The sequence below is a fragment of the Pelophylax lessonae genome (assembly GCF_965119305.1).
Source record: "Pelophylax lessonae genome assembly, chromosome: 5".
Lineage (NCBI taxonomy): Eukaryota > Metazoa > Chordata > Amphibia > Anura > Ranidae > Pelophylax > Pelophylax lessonae.
This window is the reverse complement of record NC_138772.1, coordinates 312793690-312813966: the sequence shown is the minus strand read 5'-3', so window position 1 is coordinate 312813966 and position 20277 is coordinate 312793690. Positions and strand designations below refer to the sequence as shown.

The window sequence follows — 20277 nt, the reverse complement described above, 5'->3', positions numbered from 1 at the left end:
GATTTGTCTATATGCATGCACTATTTATTCTCTTTGCCTGTAGTGTGCACATTCTGTAGTGCTAGGCTTGATTAAGGGTTTTTCCCTTCCGTTGGTGATTATCTGTTTTAAAGTATAGTTTAGTTCGTTAGTGTGCACTAATATTCTGAGATCCTTCATTGCTGACTTGTCTAATTATAGTTTTTCAGAAATCTCCACCTGCTTGACCTTGCTTTAACCACAATTCTGTATTTGTCTAATGATTTGGTTTCAATGACTGGCTAACTGGCCCCTTAGACTTAACCTCGTATATGTCTTATTTCTCTGCTACTGTATTAGCCCAGGTGATGATAAACCTGGCTTGCCTTTAATATTCCACTGGAGCCCTTTATTGCCACACTTTGTTGTGACTTTACCTAGCTGCTCTTTGGAAATGACTTCACTCAATAATCCAGCACTTAAGAATCAGAGGGTTATCAAATATTCATAGTGGCTAGCTCTTACAACACTACTGCGAATGATATTTGCTTATGTGACTATCTATTTATTGATCTATCTACCTATCTGATTCACTTATATGTATACTGAATAATTTCTTTAATACACTTTATGAATGTAACACAAGTGACATAAGGACAAAACGTATTTTGCCCATTTTTCTTTATATCATTATATAGCTCACACTGACTCAATGAAAACTCCATACACAGACTGCTGTTAAATTATTAGCTTTATTTGTTAGGTGAACAAAGGATTTTCTGTTACAATCACTTTTATTATATTTAAGCTGCTAGCCTTACAGAACAGTCAGTCACTGCTGAATAATACTGTGCTAAGTTACCAGTACAGCACCTTACCTTAAAATGAAGGTCTGATTTCAGTAAGCCACATTGTTATTTCTCAGGGTTACATTATGTGCAACATCATTTCTCTTTCCACTGCTTTTCTTGATAAACCCAATAATCACTTTAGTCATGGGTGACTTTTGCTATATTTACCACTTTGAAGCATTCTAAATGTTAGATTAAAAAATAACAAGATCCAGAATGTGAACTTATGTGACCCATGCCTGTGGGAACTCTAATATACAGAAATCTGAGGCTTATCTGCAAAACCTGTATGAAATGAAGAATTGAGGTTTTGTCCATAGCAGCAATCAGAATCCATTTGTCATTTTGTTTTATGCAAAAAGCAAATGCAGCATCTGACTAATTATTATGGGCAATACCTCTTCTAACATATGGCTGAAAGTTGCCATGGTTGAGACAGGCCCCAATCACATTTATTTGCATCAGACACAGCAAGGCTATGCTAAAGAAACATCTCTACTATATGTAGCATGAGCTAATGACAGCTACTTTCTAAGCAGTTTATAAGCAAAAACATTAGATCACGGTGCATTTTCCCTCTCCAGGGATCCTGTTTTCTGGGAAAATGTTCTTGGTGACACTACACAATGTTCCATATTTCCAGTGCCACCATGCAGTGCCTGTGAAGTGTATCTCACAGTTTCCCAGATGGCTTTCATTATTTTGTTGACAGGCCGCCAGCCAAACACTTTCTAGCCCAAAGAAACATCTCCAGAGGAGAAAACATCTGGATGAGACCTCTTAGCATGAAACGGTGGGATTTATCTGCTAAACTTAGGCTCTTCTGCAGTAGCAAATAAACATAAACTTAAAAAAAAACATATACTATGTATTGTCGGCAATGAATGTAGAAGAAAAGAAAACTCCCAATGGAAAAGTATGTTCGGAAAGCTTTGCTACATTTTATTCTGTAGGACTTTACAGAGGATGTTCTTTGCATGAATACTAATGATCAGTCTTATTATTTTAGCAAACGAAAAGCATATTAAACACATTTGTGATGTCTGTGCAAATCTATTATCTTAATTAAAACATGTTAATTGGTGGATGACATGTATTACAGTAAAATGTTTTATTAATAGAAGGCTTATGAACTAGGTTTAATAATACATACGATATAGAATATACATTTTTTGTTAAATTCAATTGTCATAATTGTACATGATGGCCTACTTACAGTAACTTCCTGAAAATAATACTAGTCTGTCGTTAACATACTTTTTTTTTATATTTAAATGGAAAAGAGTACAAGAGCTGGAGGTCATAAATGTCAGGAGCATTTTATAATGTAGAGCTAGAAACATCATCATTTAGGAAAATACAGGAAGGGAATGAGGGAGAATTTCAATAAAACATATTGCTTTTACCCTGAGCCCTCATGGGAGCTATGGTAGTAGTATTTTATAGGCAAAGCATTTTTCATGCTTTTATGAACTTTTATGTATGGACTTTAAAAACAATTGTCCTGGGACTTTAAATGAGGCACAGCACATACGACCAATGAATAACTAGTTTCCAACATTGTTGTTTAATACATAAATAAATATTGCATACAAAAAGAGGGTAAACTGGTAACAAGCTGATTTGTAATAAATCCATATTATTGCATTTCATACATAATTGAATACTGTGTTGACCATATACAATCCAACTGGCAATGTATAATTAAAACAAAAATTTCACCCACAAACTCAACGCGTTTCGTGACTCTTTGTTCACTCTTCAGGAGTAGATGCATGTATAGTATAAATCAGCTAAGAATATATATGACAATTTTTCCAAATGTTGATTGCCAGGGGAGTCTCACCCAGGAGCTGTGAAAGTATGACTCAGTGAGACCTCAAGGGGACAAACAGGAAGCAGATTCAAGGTGGGTGGGCAAAATATGATGGCACCCAAAGTAGTTACATGAATCATGAGCTAGGAGCCAAAATGTTGTTCTCAGGACTTGCCCAAGACATTGTGCTGCCTGGGTCAAAGAATGAAATGCTGCCCCCCTCCCGACCCTCCCAAACCCAAAAAAAACAAAAAAACATGCCCAACAAAAGGCCCCCACGTCCATTATTTTATATAAAATTTAGAAAATATTATATATACTATCTTCTTCCATAACTCACCGCAGGTCCACCAAACACCCACTGTCTGTCCTCAGTCTTTCTGTCACTCCTGCGTCTGCCACGCCTACTAGAAGATCTAGCCTGCCCTGTGTAAGATGGAGTACACTGATGTCTGACGTCATTGCGCACACCACAATCATGTGAGGGACGATTCCCGGAGGAGACACTCCGCCTCCTCATACTCATCAGTTTTCACTACAGGTGCCAGTATGAGATGGGGAAATGCCGCCCCTAAACACGCCGCAAACTGATGACCCAGCGGAACCTATGATAGGGCCAGCCCTGGTTGTTCTTCAGTATCCTCATGGGTGCACAAGGGCCATATTCTTTTATGTTTATGTATTGACCAAGAATTTAAGCATATCTACAACTGAAAACTTGTTTTCATGTTGGATTTATTGGGGATATTTCCCTTTACTTATCTTCCTATAAACACGTTAGCAAGTGGGGGAAAATGTCTTCACATAAGGTGCATCCCATCTTAAACTCACCACACAGATTACAAACTGATTGTGCAATCTCATTTAAAACTCCCAGCCACTATGTAGTACAAGATCATGTCTGATTGGATACAAATTTGGTAGTTCATTTCAATAGGTCCTTCTAGTATAGAGGTCTTATAAATCTTTAGGGGATTGTACAGAAATACAGTTAGATTGTTATGTGCATGGTGATCTTTGGGCAATTGTCACTGGAAGATTCCCTTCTATTCTCAAAATATTGTATTTCATGTTTAGTCCTGGAGACAATGGTCATAGCTCCCAACTGTCCCTGATTTTGAGGGACTGTCCCTGATTTGGAACAATGTCCCTCTGTCCTCCTCATTTGTCCCTCGTTTTGGTCTGATCTATATAGCTGTATATAAAATAGTACACTATTTTTCTTTCAAAAAGTGTTTCCCAGTGCTAAACCTTTCATCCAATTTCTAAATGGCTGCATTTGTAAATTTCAAAAGCCAATATAAAGGAATAGTAGTGGTAAATAAAATATCACTTGACAGTTTAACAAATCCTTTTTTGTAGAAATCTCCTTTAAGGGGGTGTGTCCTATGCCCATATACTTTTGCTAGTAGGTCTCCTTCATTCCCATCTCAAAAGTTGGGAGGGATGCAATGGTCCCCAGGACAAATAGAGGGTGACTATCCCAAGCATGGACATAAAGCCCTGACACTTTACTTATTAACAATCTAAATAAAGCCTTAGTCACTCAGACATATATATAGGCATAAAATATGTCTAGTGCAGAAAGCACGTTGTTTACACTAAGGTCTCTTTCACAGGCAGAGTGGCAGCATAAAGAGGAAGCTAATACACAGTTTTGGTGCCCTCTTCTATGCAGGGCCTAATCAGAGTACCCAAAGATTGGCAGGAACCACCACAGAGAGTTATTTGAATTATGTGTATATTGTAGAAACAAAATAGGCACAACCAAGGCAGGTATAAAAAGGTATAAAAATGGTACTACATATATTGTAGACCAGTCTATTTTAAACAGAGTGCCGTGGCACCCTGTGGTGCCTTTTGGATTCTTCAGGGGTGCCTTGGAAAAATTGCTCAATTGCCCAAAAACTGTCATTAAACTGCCAGCAGGTGGATCAAGCCTGCCTTTTTTTGGTTACACAAAAAGCAATGAGAGCTTATGGTGCACCATTACAACTTTGGGCATTGTGTGGGCCAGCTGCCAGCTTCCTAACGACTGATTACATCATAAGTTGATAGGGAGGATGACACCTGGCACCTACAGATGTTCTTGTTTGCCCCTCACCCCTTACACTTTAGAATGGGGTGCCTCGGGACTGTGCATCATTTTAAAGGTTGAGAAACACTGTTGAAGACCATATAGCTCTTCAGGCAGACTAAGTAATGTTTATCAAAAAGGCAGTTTTCCAGTAGTGTTATGATACACAATAACAGATCATAAAATTCCAGAGGAGCACTTTCCTTAGAGGGGTTGTAGTTTTATTGCATCACACTATGATCCCTCTAAGTTCCTGCCCATATCCAGCTACTGATTGGAGACTGTTCCAGGAAGCTGACAAAGGAGACCCCCAGGCCAATTCTGATATTTCTCTCAAACATGTAAAAATCTGAGTTTTTTTACTAGAAAATTCCTTCAAACCCCCAATGCCCTAGATAATAAAAATGTTGGCAATTTTTTTTTATGTCACGTGGTATTTGCACAGCGGTTTTTCAAATGCAATTTTTTGGGAAAAAATACACTATAATGAATTAAAGTGAACACAAACACAATATAATACAAAATTTTTCCAAAAAATATAAAAGATGATGTTACACCGAGTAAATAGTTACCAAACATGTCATGCTTTAAAATTGCGCACACCTGTGGAATGGCGAAAAACGACAGTACATTATCCATAGGCGACATTTAATAAGCCTGTACAATTACCATTTTAGAGTTGCACAGCAGGTCATATGACAGCCCCTTGTTACCAGGTGCTCAGTGTGTTGGAGCGGAGAGCCTAAAATGACAGGAGACCGGATGCTCTGGAGCAGGGCACACAGCACTGGAGAGGGCAGGGTGGGGGGCGGAGCAGTGGAGGGAGTGGTGATTGGAGGATCGGCAGAGTGACTGAGATGCACATGGTTGCTCCCTGGATGCTGCTGACCATGTTGTTCCTGCTGCTGAGGCTTGTCCTTTATCTCCACACACTGGACATGGATTTCTGATGACAGACAGGTAGGAGCTCTGATAGGGCAAACTTTATTACCATTCTCCTCCACAAAGAGTACACTGCCAGCAGCTTTCTATGTGCATGGGGATGCCCTCCTCATGGTGATCCCCCACTTCAATCTACAAGACATCCAATCGGATCAGCATCACATGGACATGGGAACACTTCTTCTGGAGTGCATGGTCAGGGATCACACAGCATAACCCGTAATCACTTCATGACTGAACAATCTTAGCAGGTCCACCATTTATTACCTGTCACATTGTAACAGCAAGCATCCCTACTTAGGTTCCTGCAGCCGCAACCATCCACACAGAAAAATGGGCTGCCATTTAGGAGATGCGAATACTTAATCCTAATGATAACCACATGCAGTTGAAATTGCAGCAGACGATTCCTGCACTGGGAACCACACTGCTATTGTGGTTCAAAAATGGAGCAGGGACCCTTTTCCTGCATTTTCAGGAAGCATGGAAGCCCATTCAAATGAATGGGTTGCCGTGCCCACGGAAATGTGACTCTTGGAGCTGCCACAGTGTGAACCTAGTCTAAAGTGACCTAGTCATACAAAAAGCATGGGGGCTGCCATTGATAACCTCTATTAAAAGGGGAGGTATAGCCATGGAAGTATGGCCCTGCTTCTCCTGTGGATCACAAGAGTGCAGTTCGTTCTGTACTCTGTGACATGTTTTCAGCTGTCAGTGGACTAAAGTTTGCTGTCGGCTGACATCACTCAGCTGGTCCAGGCTCGGGCAAGATTGCAACAACAAAGTCAGGATCTGCCCACATGCCTGGATTTAATTACCACTAATGTTGGAAATAGATGGAGAGGCGTGGCAAGAAAGGGGAGTTGTGAAAAATGTGACTCAGTCATGTGACTTTACTACCCTGAGAACGTAAATAAAAACAAGGTCTAAAAGAAAGCATGTCACTTACTGTATATAAACCTGATAAGCTAGGTGTTGCCTGTCATATGGAAACAATCCATTAGCAGTGTAGCCACCAGATCACTCCCCTTCATGACATTGTCAAAAAACGGCGGAGCACAGGTGACCTTAAAATGACGCCCCCCCGAAAAAAGTTCTGCGGATGCCCATGACTGTGGCCTCGCTGTCTCGTGCCCAATCAGGAAAGTATTCAGAAGAGATGTGACTCTATGCTTTCCCTTTCTAATCAGGAGCCTTTTCCCTATTGCTAGTACCGTCCCCAACAGATGGGGTACCTTTCCCTATACTACCCACTCACAAACAGCACGCCAGACCCAGGGGTCAGGGTCTTAAATAGACTCTGCCACACACACACACCTAAGATGGCTGCCAAAGTCACATGGGTGACCAGTCCCTAATCGAAGCACTGCTCCAGTGACTCAGGAAACCATAGATTTCTCCTGATTTCCTCTCCCTTTGCATTGCCGCTGTGGTTGAGCACCACATGCAGTGGAGACAGGAGACTTATTGCACTGCACTGGCACTTATTTATTTTGCTATCTTTTTTTTCTCTGCACGTATTTCGCTTGCACTTATGTTTGTGTTCCCTTTTCACTCAGAATGGAGGGTGTGGGTCCTTGGGTCTATCCTGAAGTCTAGGGGGAGGCTGTGTGGCCATTAGGCCCCTATCACATGGATGCCTCCATGAAGCGGGATCTGTTTGCTCAGTGGGGATACTTTCCACTGTTTCCCGTTTAAGCAGGCGGATGACAGGTCCATGTTTGCTCCCCTATGCAGAGGGGACACGGACACAGCTCGCTCTTGTCTATGGGGCAATTGGATGGAAACAGACCACCTGTCCGTTTCCATCTGACTGTCATCCAATCTGAGAAACAGATGGGAAATAGGTCCCCCATCCGTCTGTTTTTGGCGGACAGGATGGGCCGTAGGGGGATGTCAGCATACATGTCTCCATAAAAAAGACTGGAGGGTCTGATCAGGTCCACCTGAAAAACTGATAGGCGGACCTGATCGGGTTGCCAGTTTAAAAGGGTCCTTAGGTTACTTTCTTCCCTGCCTTAGGGGTGAGGGGTCACTCTTCGGAAGAGCCCCTCACCTAGAACTTATTGGTCAGCTGCTGCCGACCATGAGGGGCCCACCTGTCCTTTTGCTTAGGTGGACTTGCGTGTGCCTTAAGGCCCGTACACACAATAAGAAAATCTGTAGGGAAAATTCGTCCGACGACCGATCTGTCGATTTTCGGATTGTTAGTATGGTGCTTTCGACAGCCGACTCCGACTTTTTCGGCTGACAAAATCCTGATGTGCAGGCTATAAAATTTTTGTCGTCCGTCAAAAAAACGTCCGATTTTCGTCTCATTAGTACAGATTTTGACGTAAAAAAAATTTTAAGAGCAAGACTAGGCATACTCAGAGACGAAAGAACACATACAAAGCAATCCAACACATGACATCACTTCTGAAGTAGAATTCTGTCATACGGGGAAAATTCGTATGAAAATAACCTCTTCACTTTCCACGTCAGACTAGCATGCCACAAAAAACGGATGACAGATCGTTCGATAATCTGATCGTGTGTACGGGGCTTTTCCCTCATCACAAGCCTTGCATCCCACAGGGCCAGATCCTACTTTTTTTTTGGGGAGGTAGACTAGAGACACTCCTGATTTGTTTTGTGTATTCACATGCACTTTTTTGGTTTACTTAGTGGTGTTCCGTTTTTTCCGTACGCACCATGGGTGTAAAAAAAAAAAAAAGCGTTCTCATGTCTGAAGGATTTTATGACTAATTTTTGTTTATTGAATATTTTACTGTTGCTCTTTTTTGTAACATGTCAGGAATGTACTCCTGTGGAGCTGATGTTGCTGGAGGGTGTACTATAATGACCAGATGTAGCTAATAAAGTGGCCTCTGAGTAGCTAGTTACTGTAGATGCAATATATCTTTCCAGGTTCCTCATTGCTGAGCACATTTTAACCAGTACATGTTAACAAGGTTACATATGCATGCCATTGTGCATTTCTACAAGAATTCTTATTTTTCTTCTGGCTGTGTTTTGGGTGTGGTTGATGAATTCATTCAGATTCCACCCACTTGTAGAAAAAAAAAAAAGTCTTGCTATGTAAACTAGGTCATCGCATAGAGAGGATCGCTTGTCGGAAAGGTAACCTCCATCTACTTGTGTGTGCTGTCTGTGCCTGGAGCTGGCAGAAGTTCAGAAGAAGGGGGAAAAAAAAATCAAGCAACACCCCTTCCTCTCCCTAATGTGGATGGTGAGAAGAAGGGATCAGCCCAGACACAAACAATCGGCTGCGAGCTGTCAGTGCGAGGAGTCCTGTCCAGCGGCGGGGAGCAGCAGGAGCACCCCCTCGTGATCAGGTGAGTGCCTTCTACTCCACATGTCAACCAGACGTCTAATGACCTGCCATGGCACGATCGCCTCCCACATCGTGCCCAGGGAAGACCATAGGAAGCAGCAGATCTCTGATTTGCATGTCACTCGTTACCTTTTTATTTTTTTTTTTCTGGCTGCCAACAGGACCCTGTCTTAGGATTTGCTGCTGATTGTCTAACCGGCACTAATGGATATTTCCCTGCAGAGACTTGTAAGTCATTGCCATCCAGCAGCTGGCACCTTGTCACCTTGCAGGGACTGGCAGCCAGTTGCTTTATATAGACGAGGACTTGCACCTCTGCTCTTTGCAGTAAAAAGAAAAGCAGATGTGATGTGTGCTGTTGTGTTTTCTTCTCCTCCCTGTATACAAATGATCACACTGTTACCCATCCAGGAGTTTGATCATCATATATAACAAAAGTGGAGGAGATTTGTTCTAATCATCCTGATAGCCCCCCCTGCATTGTCACTACTAGGTTATCCTGGGCTCCTCTATTACATGTTGTTCAGATTGCCTGTCCCCTGGGTTATCTGCTGCTATAGAATGCTACCTCTGCAGCAGAATCCTGAATGGGCTCCCTATGTCCTGCTACCTCTCTGTGTTTGTCTGTATTCCACTCCAGGAAATCCGTCTCCCATCAGAACACAATCCTGTGTTTTTTAAGTCACAGTCAGGTTGCTAATGTTTGCTAATGGGCAGAGCTGGACATGGCATTTTTTTTTTTTTAAAGGGGGCTGGGTTGTATAGGAAGAGTCCTTCACTTTGTGAAAGAGGGTGACTAGTAGGGAGGATGTTATGATTGGGTTTGCTGTCTGATTTCTCTTTTGCAAGCAGAACAAAGCCCTGTTATTGCTTCCTGCTTGTCGCCTCCTGCCTGCACAAGCCCTGAACACTAGCAGCTGATATCATCATGCAGGAGCTGGAGAGCATGAACGCAAGCAGGTACTGTCCACTGGAAATCACCATGCCTAGGCAGACAGACCCTTTATGGAATGTCCTTCTAGATAAGCATCTTGCATGCCTACATTGCTGCTGCATCATCTCCAAGATGGGATCATTTGGTGGGTTTGTTAGAAACAAAGGAACCTCCAGTGGTGGGTAAGGCTCCAGAGCCTTGTGTGTGTGTTCCTTATGAGGCTGGATGTTTTACTTAAAACATGGGAGAGAGAGCGAGAGAGAGGGAGTCTATGCATGATCTCATAGTGTAAGAATGTGGGATTTGGCTGGGGAAATTGGAAATAAGCAATCTGGTGCTGTACACATCTGGAATACATCACCGTGCCTGTGCAACGGATGAGATTATCTGTGCATTTGCTGCATACCGAAGGGTGTATGAATAGCGCAGAAATTGCGTTAATGTGCTTTCTATTGTGTTCCCTTAAGTTGGATCGGCTGGGCAAACCCATACATGGTAAGCCAGGTTTTGAAATGGGCACATCTGATTCAATCTACAGCTGGCACAAGCCTCTTGGCCAAGGCAGACACCTTGGTATAGAGTGCTAATTTGTTCACCATGGCAGATACTCCTGTAGACTGTGCTAAAACTGCAGTCTAGCCTTTGTGGAGATAGGAAAAAAAAACAAAACGGAAAAAAAAACAAAAAACAAAAAACAAAAACATAAACAAACAAAAAGAATGCTTGTTCTAACAAATGCATTGAGTCGCAGGTCACGCCGTGTCAAGTGTTTTATAAACAAATAAACAGCTTGTGATACTTCGGAAAATCGGAGTACGGTGTCGTGCCACGGAGAATCGCTATCAACCCAAAATGAACTATTGTTCTCTTGGATTGAACTTCTTTTGTGTCGCCGTCGAAGCAGCGAACGTCAAATATGTATTTGCGGCGGATCGTTAGCTACAGTCGACGTACAGGTCTGCTTAATTGACAAGAGGGATTATTTATTTGCTGCTGGCTTGTGAAATGGGATGTAGAAATGTGCAATTAATTTTGCTAAGTCAGCTGCAGAGACGCTCTTAAGAGAATATAAGCAGCCAGTTCTGATCTTAGGCCAGTCCAAAAAAATACAAAGGAGCAAGGCGAAGCTGGATTATTTATTAGCTTTTACATTATGTATGCATCTGAGCAGTTACAGGTCCCCTTGTTTAGGAAGGCTGTCGTGCAGTTCTTGAAAAGCTGCTAGGGTGTGTAGTGTAAGGATAAGATCTGATTATGTCACATACAAAAAGGAGAAGGAAGTTTGTACTAAGATAAAGATGAAGGCTGTCATTGCTGATGTTCTGAAAATGCAGTTGCCTGGCTGTTCTGGCTTCAGTCCTCTCTAACTCACTGGGGAAGTGAGGTCAGAACTCCTGATCTGTATACTTGTTCAGGATCAGTGACAGTTTTGAAATCATTGGCGTAACGGCCAGATAACAAGTGGGTTTTTTTTTTCTTCTAATAGGTCAGCAATGGCATGCCACATATTATCATAGTACAAATTTTCAATTAATCCCAATGACTCAGTTATTGTTCTTCAATTGCTGATTTTGCTTTAATCTCCCATGCATTGTATGCTAAGGCATAGTATAAGCGCCTAAGCCTAAGGCACTCTAATATGCAAACACTGGGATGGATACAGGGTCCATGCACACTAGGAGCAGGAAAAAACCCAGAAAGCTCTGGTAGAAAAAAAAAAACTGTATATAAAAAAAAAAATGCTTTTAGTGGCTCGCATTGCACAAGAGTTTGAGAGTTTATGGGCATTTGCTTTTATGTGTGTTTCTCCCCCCCCCCCCCCCCCCCCCCAAAAAAAAAAAAAATATTCTCCACTGCCCAAATTTCAATGTACACTGTAAAATACCAGACACTTCTATACGCCATGTTTAGGTGTGTATGTATGTATGTGTGTGTATATATATATATATATATATATATATATATATATATATATATATATATATATATATATATGTATGTGTATATGTATGCGTTTTTTTTTTCCTGCCTAAAAACGCATGTGGTTTTTTTTTTTTTTTTTTTTTTTCTGCCTCTAAACTTTTCTCTTGAGATATGCCTCTAGTCTAAACGCCCGAATGTGTATGGACTCATAGGATAACACTGAGCTGCTTCTACAGGCAGGAGAAAAAAAGGCAACATTTCTGTAGAAGCAGCATTTTTTTTAAGCCCAGTGTGCATGGATCCTCACTAAAGGCAAATAGACTGTGCAGTTGCACTCCCTTTCCCCAGAGCTTAGTGAATGTAGTGAAGCTCTGCTGAGTTCCATCAACCAATCATGTGCAAGAAAAATAGCTGTTTGTTTTATTCCATTTTATTTACCTTGGGTCTGATTTCCATGTTCTTCACAAAGTGTAAGTAACACTCTGAGATTCCAGAGTTCTCGTATATACGAGGAAAAAGAGGGCTTGGCTATACCAATTTGTTTGGGACTTTTAAGGTACCAATAAAGAAAATTTGGATAAAGACAAAAGACATATAAAAAAAAATATATAAAAAATTATAAATTTTATTCACAACTTTAAAAGATTCATCTCATTAGACGTTTTTTAGGATGAATGTTGGCAGACAAAGAGACATACAAAAAACATAAAAAGAAAAACCATATATCTATAAACAGTGGAATATATCACATAGTTGAATATTGTCTTTTTCCTCGTATATACGAGAACTCTGGAATCTCAGAGTGTTACTTATATCTAAGTACAGGGATGTTGGTACCGGATATTCTAAATATATCTAAAATCAATTTATGTTTGACACACCTTAAACTTTTTGATTCTTCACAAAGTGACATTTCACCACATTCACTAAGCTCTGGGGCAAATTAGTTCATCTGCACTTGCAAAGTGCACAGCTTATTTGCCTTTAGTAAATCTACCCCACTGACGTCAAGCTGGTGCTTGCCCCGTAATCACCTGTGCATTCTAAATAGTTTAGCAGTGTGATGGGTGTCCTCCTTGACCAGTCCAGGATTCGAGGCAGGATAGGATAGGGCCAACCACTTATTTCCTAGTTGATGTTGGCTTTGAATGTTAGATCGTCATTGGTGGCTTCAAGGGTACTGAAGAAGAACCTGAGACTTTGTGCAGGCACATTCCCATTATAGCTTCCTTCTGGCAGATAAAAGGTTTATCCTACTAAGTGTGGTTTTAAACCCAACACCAGGAATTAGAAAACAAACCCCTTGTTTTGGTTAGAGGTGCCAGAATACAAAAATGGGTCCCTCTAGCGGTGCTATTGTTCCCCTACAGCCTACACTCCAAGATACTACTACAGGCAACGGTTGCATGCTCACTGCCCGCCACACTGAGGGACTGATTGGAACTTCAGGGAGAAGAGGGCAGTGCCGCAGCCTTCAGGAGTTGTGGATAGGGTATCCTGCCTAATTCTGCATGTCTTAGACCTACCAAGCATTTAACCTTTGCAGTGCATGGGCTCCCCAACTCAAGGATAGATTCTGCTAATACCTGGAGTTGGACTTTAAATATTCATGAGATGCTCATGGGGCTGCCATTAAAAATGATAGTTGCTTGACCGGTGTGCTCACCCAATACCTTCCATGTTTTGAGACCCTGACCAGCAACTAGTTTGGAGGTCAGGAGAGTCTGAGAGATGTTTGCAGTATATTTTTTACATTCCATTCCAGTGTTGGTGACTCAGCAAGAGGATCAGCATGACAGCCAGGAAACCATCAATTTCAGATGGAAAGGCCATGAATGTCAGTGTCCAAGTCATGTGGGTTTCCTTTCACGAATGCGAGTGGAATAATCTGTAATTAAATTTAGTAACTAGATTTCCCAAGGATCTTGTGTAGAGATCCCCCAAAAGCATTCAGTGGTGGTGAATCCTGAGGGCATAGGAGGATGTTTTTCTAAATGTATATTCCCATACCTACCGTATACAATGTGCAGTTCCATGGCTTGTACACCATCAAAATAACTTTACAGCTGGCTAGGTATGTGATATACTTTACATATTGGCTTTTCTCTCAAAGTACAAGATTGGGATGAATTACTAAATGTCATCATTGATTACCGGAACATGCCTCCATAATGTCAGTGACACACTACATCGGGTGCTTGAGGAAAGTGAGTACGTAGAGCTGGAGTCCTCTGTGGTTTTATTTATTTGATTTTGTTATTTAATTTTTTCAATTTAATATTACCATACTCTCTAAATATTGATTAGGCAGCTTCCACACACCAAAGGGCTTTCAAGTGAGATACAATTGTGTTAGAGATAAGTAAAATTTAGAATTCTAGTGGCACACCATGATATACAAGTCCAAATCTAAGTTTATTTCAATAATAGATTGTATGCAAAGCCAATGCATTTTGGGGCCTGTAGCTAGACCCCCCTTCATCAGGGCTAAAAGAATGCAACAAAAATATGCAGTGTATGCGGGCTCTGGTATATAGTTGGGTTCTGTTGAGAATGAACACAGCAACCGTCAGCAGCTGGTTCATGCAGCCTTGAACCAGTAAATCGGGTGGCACGCTCCATGAGACGTAGGGCGTGCCTGAAAAGGTTAATGCATGGCATGCGTAGTTTGTTGAGACTGTCAGCTGTTTTGTGTAAACATTAAGCTTTGTACTTGGAAATCGTTTCTACAGAAAACTGTCGGTACATTTTGTGCTGTCTGAGCATTGCTTTAGGTGATGGGAACTTTAACAGATTTTTTTTTTTTTTTTTTCCTAACATTTTGATAAACCCTCAAGTATCAGTTATGCTTGGCCAGAGAAGAAGGGGTTAGACCAACCAAAGCTTGTCCTGAAAATGTTACTGCAATAAAAAAAAGTATCAGACAGCACAAAACTGTGTTCTGCTTGAGCACAATGCTATATTAAGAATGCATGAAGTTCCATTGACTGCAAGCCGCAGAGCAACTTACTGACATCTACAACTGCTGTTTCTGTTGGTGGATGTTTTAAGTTTCAGTTCACAGGGGAGTCATTCTGTAAAGATTGACATCTCTAGCCCCAGACACCAATCTAACAATACCTTAGGTCAGATGATGCCTTTGCAGAGCCTAATAAAACGATGGCTGTGCAGAGCTTAAAAGAGAAGTATGGCGTTATGCTTTTTTTTTTCTTTTAAGAATCCTACTTACCTAAGTGGATGCAGCATCAGTCCCCTGGCGCCTCTAGGACTGGGAACCAGGCGATCGAACACTGCCAATCGCTCAGAACTCCCCGAGCTCTCTGCTCTGCCCCCCCCCCCTGCTTACTGGAGGGTGGGCTGTGGAGGGGGCGGGATTGGCCAGCTCAGGCTCTCAGTGGCTTGCTGAGAGGCTGAGCTGGTTGCTGGTCCAGGGTTCTGGGTGGAATCTAACCATATGGTCGCGATCTTGCCTGAGCCTGGACCGGCTCTGTGAAATCAGCCATCTGCTGAAAACGAGTCATGGGAGTGCAGAATAAACTGCACTCCTGTGATCCACAGGAGAAGTACAGCCAAACGAGCTTTGGCTGTAATTCTCCTTTTAATAAAGTGTTACTAAGCCCACAACCGTAAAATCAGTCTGTATATGCAGTAAAGCATGGTTGTTATACTCGCTGTGGAACCTAAGAGGTTAATCCTGCATATTGTGCAATAAGGCTACTTGATACTGTCTTCTCTGATCCTCCGTTTCCTTCACAGTCCCCAATCCATCTGCTGATAGAACAGAGCCTTGGGGGCACTTTGCACATGCTCAGTTTAGCGTGTATTCCGAGAGCGCTTTTTTTTTTTTTTTTTTTTTTTTTTTTTTTGCTTGGGAGGGTGCATGTGATCGGCACAGGGCAAATCAGCACTGTCCACACAGAGGGTCAGGGGTCATGCAGCCTCATATGGCAATCAAAGTTGAATGAAAATTCCTCCTACAAGCTTTAACCATACACTGATAGAAGTCACAAGACTGCTATACATTTCTGATGAGGAAAGGTATTTAGCAGTTTATATTTACTAAAATGATTGCATTTCCATGTTCTGTGTACTGTGGGAGACAAGATATGGTGAATGAAGAGTCCTTGGTTTAGTAACACTTTAAGTTTGGCTCTAAAGGCAGAGAGCAGTGACCCTCTTGGCTCTCTCACACCTTGTTGGCTGATACAGCAGTGGGAGCCACCCTTCTATACTCTGTACTTGTCTCTTTCCAAGACACTGAGTGTTTTTTGGAATGGTCTATGGAAGAAATGGCTGTAGTGAAACAGCTACAACTTATGTAGGAGGATTTGTTTAATTTCTGTGTATCACCTGAGGCTAGTCACTTCACTGGATATATGTGATGATTTACAACCACTCTAAGAAGAATAGGTTGTTCCCTTAAGTGAATTTTTATTCCGCATAGTGAAAAAAGTATTGGGACGATTGCCTTTACAGACACATGAAATTTAATGGAATCACAGTCTTAGTCCATTGGGTTCAATATTGAGTTGGTCCACCCTTTGCAGCTATAACGGCTTCAACTCTTCTGGGAAGGCTGTCCACAAGGTTTAGGGGAATGTTTGACCATTCTTCCAGAAGCGCATTTGTGAGGTCAGGCATTGATATGAATGAGAAGGCCTAGCTCGCAGTCTCCACTCTAATTTATTCCACAGGTGTTCTATGGGATTGAGGTCAGGACTCACCAGTCAAGTTCCTCCAACCCAAAATCACTCATCTATGTCTTTATGGACCTTGCTTTGTTCACTGGTCCAAATCATTTGCTGGAGGGGGGGCTATGGTGTGGGGTTATTTTTCAGGGGTTTTGCTTGGCTCCTTAGTGCCAGTGAAAGGAAGTCTTAAGCGTCAGCATACCTAGACATTTTTGACAATTTCATGCTCCCAACTTTGTTGGAACAGTTTGGAGATGGCTTTTCCTGTGGCAGCATGACTGCGCTCCAGTGCACAAGCAAGATCCATAAAGACATGGATGATGAGTTTTGTGTGCAGGAACTTGTCTGGCCTGCACAGAGCCCTGACCTCCACACAATAGAACACCTTTGGGATGAATTGGAGCAGAGACTTTCGAGCCAGGCCTTCTCTCCAACATCAGTGCCTGACCTCACAAATGCACTTCTGGAAGAATGGTCAAACATTCCCATAGACACACTCCTAAACCTTGTGGACAGCCTTCCCAGAAGAGTTGAAGCTGTTATAGCTGCAAAGGGTGGGCCAACTCAATATTGAACCCTACTGACTAAGACTGGGATGATATTAAAGGTTATGAGTGTGTAAGGGCAGGCGTCCCAACACTTTTGACTGTGTGTGTAATTATATATATATATATATACAGTATATATAATCAAACATACATACACAATTTTTTTTATTTTTTTTTATTTTTGCAAAAAAACACAGCATTGCCTTGTTCAGTGACCTGAATCTCTTGTTTGCAGAGTATTCTACTCCCACACCTTTTTAGTAAATATACCCATATTGTTTAGATTCCTGGCCTCTACCCAATATGTCACATGAACATCATGAACCTTATGTAATAATGTCCTCCGCATGCTCAGTGTTCGAGTAACAGAACTTTACTATACAATGACAGCATTCTGCTTGGATCGTAAGGCCACCCCTAGCTGTTTGTGTCCCATAGTGCCGTTTGAAGTCCAGCATTTAATCATTTTTTCAGAATGACCCAGAGACTTCGTACTGAAATTGACTTGAAGTTGAAAAGCTGGAAAGGCAGCAACCGTAAAAAAAAAAAAAAAAAATACTACTTGACTGCTCCATATGGTTACAATCCTTATACAAGCATGCAACATGCATGTCTATTTTCATATACGTATAGAAAAAAAAAAGTGATTAGGGAATGGTTGGCTGCCATATGTGGCAAGCTTTAGGGCAGTCAACGCATAATTATTTTTTTTTTTCATTGAGGATTATCACTCAAAGAAAAATGTATGTAGGAAGACTGAAGGCAGAATAAGCAGAGAAGATAGATAAGAGGACATCTAAAGACTTTTGAAATGTTGGTGACATAGGCTGGTGATGGTATACAGCACACTAAATCTATACGTATAATCAAGAATCCCATATCTACTATCCAAGGGCCATAGTGGTGGTGAAGATGCCATAATGGAGGTCCCTTTCATTAACTGCTCATGCAGGGGACTTTGGACAATAATACCATTCATCAAAACAGAACTGTCACCCTCCAATTTTAATAAGTATCTCGGTATGTAGCAAAGTAAAGCATTCTTAGAATAGAAGGTATCCAAATGTCTTTCCATCATATATTCAAAAAATAAGAGGATTCTTTCTCATTTCAGGGCAGTGGGCAGAGCAATGCAGTTCATTCCTTTTCATATGTCTCTACTAATTAACCACTTGAAGACCAAGCCTATTTCTGACATTTGTTGCTTACAAGTTGAAGTCAGTATTTTTTTTCTAAAAAAATTACTTAGAACCCCAAATATATATATATATATATATATATATATATATATATATATATATATATATATATATATATATATGTGTGTGTGTGTGTGTTTTTAGCAGAGACCCTAGAGAATAAAATGGCGGTTGTTGCAATATTTTATGTCACACTGTATTTGCACAGCGGTCTTTCAAATGCAATTAAAACAAAAAATACGCTTCAATGAATAAAAGGGAAAAAAAAAATAAAGTTAACACAGGTTTTTTTGTATAATGTGAAAGATAATGTTACATTGAGTAAATAGATACCTAACAACATGTCATGCTTTAAAATTGCGCACACTTGTGGAATGGCGACAAACTACGTTACTTAAAAATCTCCACAGGCGACGCTTAAACATTTTTTAATGGTTACCTGTTTAGAGTTCGAGGAGATCTTGTGCTAGAACTATTGTTCTCTCTCTCTCTCTAAAGATTGCGGCGATACCTCACGTGTGGCTTGAACATTGTTTACGTTTGAGGGCGCGACTTGCATATGCATTTGTTTCTGCGCACAAGCACGGAGGGATGGTGCGCGTAAAAAAAAAAAAAAAAAAAAAGTGTTTTTTTCTTTTATCACTTTTATTGCTGTCACAAGGAATGTACACTTCCCTTGTGACAGTATCGGCAGTAACTGGTACTCTTTATGGAGGGATCTGGGGTCTAGAAGAGCCCAAACCCCTCCTTTGCACTTGAAAGCAATCAAAACACAAAGATGTGTATTTTTGAATACTTTAGATTTTTGAAAACTTGTGCCATTGGCTCCCAATTAAACTGGAAGTAATGTCATGACGTCGCTTGCAGGTTACTACATCTAAGACCCGATCAAAGCTGATTCCGGCTTTGTTTGGGTCTCCGGCCCACCGGGGGATGTGCCGGCTGGTCGCTCAGGTCTCCCGGTGGGACGGGGGAGCCCAGGTGTGGGGGGGGGGGTACGCCGACCGTCAACTCTAAACGGTACCAGAGTGATCCCTGGGGTTGCAGGCCACTTGAAGCCAATGACATACAGGTACGTGACTTGCTGCCAAGTGGTTAATTATTAAGGCCCTGGTGCGCTGAAACATGTCAGTTGGCTCCATTGGAACTCTCTAACAAGTACAAAACACCTCTCTCCTGCGCTTAGAGGTGGGCCCCACAAGGGTATCTGTCTAGGCTCTTAATCTTGAAAAATCTGGATAACTGCCACCTTGTTGCCCTCTCAAGACTGGGGATGTTTGGATACATTAGAATTAAGAAATAGAGGGTGCACTGGCCTAGTGCATTATCCTCAATATAAACCGCTTTATTTAATAAATCATACAATACATGCTTAAAAAAGGCACATCAACTCAATATGACTATAGCATCCAGAGTCATGTATAACAGATGTGACCTCCTCAGATCGACTGCTAATGTGTTTCGAGGTCTCGCCTCTACCTCAGAGCCAACTAACTTTGAGATACAGCCCCGTGCTGTCTTCACCCCCACCTCTCTAAGCACCTTACAAAGCGGAGAACAGAGGTCATGTGATCAAGAAGTATTTATAGTGTGTGTATGTATATGTGTGTATTAAATATGTCTATCCAATTGTTTTGCCTTGCTTTTTTATTTTAAACTAAATGGGTTGTTTTAAAAGGCGAGGATTCGCATATATTTTTACCAAAATGTTTTTTATCTCTTAGGCTCACTCAGAGATGCTCTGGGAGTGAAATGATCAAAGTTTAATTCTCCTTCAGTTGTAAAAATATAGATGCACATTTTTATGGGCCTTCATGGTCCATCACTGAGAGCCATGTGCTTGGTATTGCATCCCAGGGAGAATATAGGAAACCTTAGATAGTAGTAAGAATGTGGTTTCATTACTGGATGAATGCTGAAAATATCTGGTTAAAGGGATTGTAAAGGTTTGTTATTTTGAGAAAAAAAAAAACATGTTATACTTACCTGCTCTGTGCAAGG

General features: G+C 41.3%; 1 protein-coding gene across 2 annotated transcripts in view; it reads left to right on the top strand.

Annotated features, from left to right (window-relative positions):
• The first annotated feature begins 8687 nt into the window (after nucleotides 1-8687).
• Nucleotides 8688-20277, top strand: part of RNF152 (ring finger protein 152) — a 42110-nt gene continuing 30520 nt past the window's right edge. Inside the window, exon 1 of one of the 2 annotated variants that reach the window (XM_082259252.1) lies at nucleotides 8688-8982. The gene's annotated coding sequence lies outside the window, so the exon portion shown is untranslated. Of the gene's footprint in view, nucleotides 8983-9780; nucleotides 9942-20277 lie in introns of those variants that run through there. The other variant, XM_082259253.1, reaches the window with a different exon arrangement.